We start from the raw sequence: 6,422 nt of genomic DNA, 5'->3' as shown, positions 1-6,422 counted from the left end.
CACTGGAGAAGGATGTCATGCTGGGTAAGGTGGAGGGTCAGAGAAAAAGAGGAAGACCCCCAATGAGATGGATCAGCCAGGTGGCATCATTGATGGCATCAATGTGGCAGCGGTAGTGAGGTTGGCCCAGGATCAGACATTGTTTCATTCTGCTGTGCATGGGGTCTCTATGAGTTGGTTCCGACTCGATGGCACCTGACAACAACAACAACAATCCTTGGCAAGATACTTAACCTCATGCTTCTGTTTCCTCCTTTTGAAAATGAGGATAAGAATAATTATCTTCAGGCCAGACAATTAGTTCTCTAAATTTGGAAATATGAGCACCTCTTATTTCCCAGGACACCTTCAAGGGTCCCAGAAGACTGTGTGTGAGAGCCTTCCTCTGTGCTCCCTTCGTATACTGTGCTTAGATATTTGTTTCTCCACACTATAAAGATCCTCTCTTACTACGAGGCACTGAGGAGCATGGTAGCTCTATATGATAAGCACTGGACTGTGAACTACAAGGTCCATAGTTCCAACCTACCAGCTTCTCTGTGGGAGAAAGATGAGGTTTTCTGCTCCCAAGAAGATTTAAACCCTCAGAATCCCTATACAGGATTTTAATAACTTGGAACCACCCTAATGGCACTTAACAATAACAACCAGGTGTTGACCTGTTTGGTGACAAAGACCGCATCTCATCCACAAGTTTGTACATAATGTATGATTCATAAATATTTGTTGAATGAATGAATCTCAAGGAATTATAGTGATGTGATTTTCTTTTTAGAAAGTTTGACAAGAATGGTGACAACTGCCTTGAGTCACTCTCTGCTTAAACATCAATGGGCTTCCAATTGCCTTCAGCTCCTCTACTTCATTTACATTAACTCCATACTCAGTCACACTTTACTCAACACCATTCCCAGAATGTACCTTTTTCCTACGAATTAATATACGTCCCCCTCCCCTCCTGATCACGTAGATTAAGCTGACATTACAATGAAGTCCTTCCAACTCTCCTTTCTCCAAATCTCCCCATCAGCAAGTTATTTCCAGTAGCACTTTTCATAACAAATGCTAGTTTTTGTTTCATAGTGGTTACGAATCGGGCTGCGAACCGCAAGGTCAGCAGTTCGAAACTACCAGCTGTTCCGTGGGAGAAAGATGAGGCTGTCTGCTCCCGTAAAGATTTACAGCCTCGGAAACCCTGTACAGGGTCGCTATGAGTTGGAACCGACTCCACGGCACATAACAACAACAAAAACATTACAAGAAAAGAATCCATAGAAATCACAGAACATGATTTATTTATCTGAAGGTTAGCAGAAACCTTATATATTGTAGCGGCACATTTGAAGCTCTAACTATCATGCTCTTGGCTGCCCCTCTGAGTTTAGTTTTGATTGGTGCACAAGTCAGCGCAGGCTTCAACTCACTTAGCTGACAACTTCTTGCCAATTTTTTTGCTATGGATTCCTCCAATGCCTTGGACACTGAGGGAGTTTGCTTGATGTGGGTGCAGATGAAGCTTGGAAATGTGAAAGAAGTTAACCACAGAGTCTCTGTTCTCAGATAATTACGCCTTCCTCCTGTCCTTCAGGGAGACAATTCCAAGAAACATTTTGATGCAGCTCAAGAAGTCCTAGCAAAACGGAGCCCCACTACCTCCAATAATGGCCTTCATAATGAACTTTTAAATTGACTTTTCTTCTTTGAACTCTTTCTACTCCCTCTACTTCCTTGCTTCTGCTCTATGGAATCACTACCCCAAAACACTACTTACACCCAGATCTTTGTTTCAGATTTTGCTTTTGGGGTAACTCCAGCTAATATATATATATATAAACAAAATATAAAATAGATACTTTAAAATATTTTCAGCATAAAACTGTAAAGGTAAAATTTTGTAACAGAAAGAGGGGAGTAGTTAATCTTACAGTCCAGGAACAGAGAATTCTAAGACTACCAAGGAAGAAGAACAGAAGCAGAATGCGGAACCGTATCCAGAGAAGCAGCGACACCAGAGATGGAAGCAGAGATGAGAGCATGGAGAGAGAGAGAGCAGCTGAGGACTCTAGACTCATGGAAAGAGAAAGGCTGTGTGCTGGCAGCTGGTGGCCAGGGAGCAGGCTTGCAAAATGTGTCATTTGGTTGTTTAAATGATTATATATTCCTGAGTGTTTTTGTGTACCCCATCAAACAAACAAACAAACAAAAAACCAACAAAAAACAGAAGGTATAGAAGCAAATACTGTTGAATGATGGTGCACAGAAGAGATTGTAATCAATGCAAGGAAATGATGAGTATAAAACTGATGGTCACCTATGTAAACTAATTACTCAGTTCACAGTAAAAACTCATAAAAAATATTTTCAGCATAAAAGAACAAATGAATAATGGAGAATTAAATGAGTTCATGAATGGAGGCATAAATAGTCATAACATTTTAACTTTATTATAATGAACCCTGGTTGTGTAGTGGGTCAAACATTGGGCTGTTAGCCAAAAGGATGGCAGTTCAAATTCAACACTCACTCTATTGGAGGAAGGTGAAGCAGTCTGCTTCTGTAAAGATTTATACTCACGGAAACCCTATGGAGTAGTCTACTCTGACTTGATTTGGAATTCACTCAACAACAGTGGTTTGGATTTTTTTGTTCATTATTGAAGTCCCCTGGAGTCCTGGTGTGACACTGTAAGATAAGCACTTGAGCATAAGGTCAGTTTGAACCATACGATCGGTTATGAGTCAGAACCGACTCAATGGCACTTAACAACAACATGAAAGGTTCTTGGTGGTACAAATGGTTAAGCCATCTACCACTAACTGAAAGACTGTCTTTTCAAACTCACCCAGGGGCACCCCAGAAGAAAATATTGTTTTTCCAATAGGTCACAAACAAGAAAGATGTATTTCCAATGGGTCACAAGCAAGAAACTTCTATAGAGAGCAGTTCTACTCTGAAACACGTGAGGTGGGTATGGGTCATAATCAATTCAGCAGTAACTTGTAGAATTAGTGATGGTGATTATTGTTGTGAAGTGCCATGGAGTCAGTTCCAACTAATTGTTGTTAGGTGCTCTACAGTTTATTCCAACTCATAGCAACCCTATGCACAACAGAATGAAACACTGCCCAGTCCTGCACAATCATTGTTATACTGGAGCCCATTGCTGCTGCTACTGTGCCAATCCATTTCATTGGGGACCTTCCGCTCTTTCTCTGAGTCTCCACTTCATTATGCATGATGTCCTTCTCCAGGAAATAGTATATTCTGATAATATGTTCATAATATGAGAGACAATGTCTCACCATGCTGGCTTCTAAAGAAGCAATCTGGCTGTACTTCTTCCAACAGATTTGTTTGTTCTTCTGTCAGACCATAATACTTTTAATATTCTTCTCCAGCATCATAACTGAAATGAATGAATTCTTCTACAGTCTTCCTTATTTATTGTTCCAACTTTCACATGCATACTAGGTATTTTGATACCCCTTAGTCCTTAAACTAACATATTTTCTCTAGAACACTTTAAAGGGATCTTGTGCAACAGATTTGCCTAATGCAATATGTCATTTGATTTCTTGATTGCTGCTTTTATGAGTGTTGATAGTAGATCTAAGCAAAATGAAGTCTTTGACAATTTCATCTTATCTCCATTTATCATGATGTTATTTATTAATACAGTTGTAAAGATTTTTGTTTTCTTTACATTAAGGTTCAAACCATATTGAAGGCTGTGGTCTTTGATCTTCACCAGCAAGTATTTTAAGCCCTCTTTGCTTTCAGCAAACATCTGCATATCACAGGTTATTAATGAGTCTTCCTCCAATTCTGATGCCATGTTCTTCTTCATGTAATGCAGCTTCTCAGATTATTTCTTTAGTATACAAACTGAATAAGTATGGTGAAAGAATTACACCCCTGGTGCACACCTTTCTTTATTTTAAACCATTCAGTACTCCTATGTTCCATTCTAATGACTGCCTCTTGGTCTATGTACAGGTTCCTTATGAGCACAATAAGTGTTCTGTAATATCTATTCTCCCCAATGTTGTCCATAGTGTGTCAGGATCCACACAGGTGAAAGTCTTTGTATGGTCAATAAAGCACAGGTAAACGTCTTTCTGGTATTGTCTGCTTTCAGCCAGAATCCATCTGATGTCAACAATAATATTCCTCATTCCACATCCTTGTTTAAATCTGACTTGAACCTCTGGCATTTCCCTATCAATGTACTGTTGCAGCCTCTTTAAAATGATCTTTTTCAAGATTTTAATTGCATATAATATTAATGATAATGTCTGATGACACCCACTTTCCATTGGGTTACCTCTCTTTGGAATGGGCACAAATATGGATCTCTTCCAATCAGTCGGCCTGGTGGCTGTCTTCCAAGTTTCTTGGCATAGATAAGTGAATGACTTATCAGTGCTGCATTGGTTTAATGAAAGTTTTCAATTTGTATTTCATCACTTCTTGGAGACTAGTTATTTGCCAATGTCTTCAGATCACCTTGAACTACTTCCTTTAGTACCATTGGCTCTTGATCACATGCCATCACTATTTATTTTTGGTGCACTGACTCTGTGTATTCCTTTCATCTTCTTTTGATGCTTTTTGCATCATTCATATTTTGCCTATAGAATCTTGCAATATTGCCAGGTTGAGGTTTGAATTTTTCTTTGGTTCTTTCAGCTTGAGAAATGCTGAACATGTTCTTCCCTTTTGATTTTCTAACTTTATGTCTTTGCACATTTCATTATAATACTTGACTTTTTTTTGCTCAAGCTACCCTTTGAAATTTCTGTTCAACTCTTTTACCTCCTCACTTCTTTCATTTATTTGATAGTATCTCTACTTTGGAGGGCAAGTTTCAGAATCTCTTCTGACATTTATTTTCATCCTTTCCTTCTTTCTTGTCGTCTTAATGACCTTTTACTTTCTTCCTGTGTGATGTTCTTGATGACATCTCACAGCTCTTCTGGTCTGTAGTCATTAGTGTCTAATGCATCAAATCTGTTCTTCAGATGGTCTCTAAATTCAGGTAGGATTTGGTTTTCATAGACTTGTTTTAATTTTCTTCAGATTCAGCCTGAACTTGCATATAAGCAATTGATGGTCTGTTCCACATTCTACGACTGACCTTGGTTTGGCAGATGATGTGGAGCTTTTCCACTTTCTCATCTCTCAGATATTGTCAATTTGATTTTTGTGTATTCTATATGATGAAGACTATGTGTATAGTCATCTTTTATGGTGTTTAAAAAACGGTATTTGCAATGAATAAATCATTGGTGTTGCAAAATACTATCATGTGATCTCCAGCACAGCTTCTATCACTAACGCCATACTTTCCAACTACTGATCCTTCCTCTTTATTTTCCAACCTTTGCATTCCAATTATCAGTAATTATCAATAAATCTTGATTTCATGTTTTATCAGTTTCATACTGAAGATATTGTGACCCTGTAGAGGGTTTCCAAGCAGTAGCTGGTGGGTTTGAACTTGTGACCTTGTAATTAGAAGTCCAGTATTTATCCTACAGTATCACACCAGGCCACCACTCATCTATCAGTTTGTCATACTCTGGTGGCTTGAGAGTTGCTGTGATTCTGAAAGCTATACCACCAGTATTTTAAATACCAGCAGGGTCACCCATGGTTGATAGGCTTCAGATGAACTTGCAGACAAAGACAGACTAGGAAGAAAGAGTGACAAACTACTTCCAAATATTTAGTCACTGAAAACCTTATGAATATCAAAGAAACACTGTCAGATATAATGCCAAAAAATGAGCCCCAAAGGTTGGAAGGCACTCAAAATGCGAATGGGTAAGAGCTGCCTCCTCAAAGTAGAGCTGACCATGATGAGGCAAATGGAGTAAAGCCCATGGGAGAAAAGCCCACAAGACCTTCATTTGCTGATGGGGCAATTCAAAATGAAGAGAAACAGCTGTAAACATTCATTGAAAATCAGAACATGGAATGTACGAAGTATGAATCTGGGAAAATTGGAAGTTGTCAAAAATGAAATGGAATGCAAAAAAGATTGGTATCTTAGGCATTAGTGAGCTGAAATGGACTGGTATTGGCCATTTTGAATCTGACAACCACATGGTTTACTGTGCTGGAATGACAAATTGAAAAGGAATGGTGCTGCATTCGTTGTCAAAAAGAACATATCCATATCAGTCATGAGGTACAACGCTGTCTGTGATAAGATAATATACATGCTTCTACAGGGAAGCCCAGTTAATACCACACTATTCACTTTTGGGCACGAACCAGTAAAGCCAGTGAGGATGAAATAGAAGAATTCTACCAACTTCTTCAATCTGAAATTGATCAAAAATGCAATCAAGATATTTTGATCATTACTGGTGTTTGGAATGCAAAGGTTAGGAGCAAAGAGGAAGGATCAGTAGTTG

This window comes from Chrysochloris asiatica, unplaced genomic scaffold (assembly GCF_000296735.1).
Source record: "Chrysochloris asiatica unplaced genomic scaffold, ChrAsi1.0 scaffold00318, whole genome shotgun sequence".
In the NCBI taxonomy this organism is placed as follows: Eukaryota; Metazoa; Chordata; class Mammalia; order Afrosoricida; family Chrysochloridae; genus Chrysochloris; species Chrysochloris asiatica.
The sequence above is the reverse complement of the archived record's forward strand: the minus strand, read 5'-3'. Positions refer to the sequence as shown.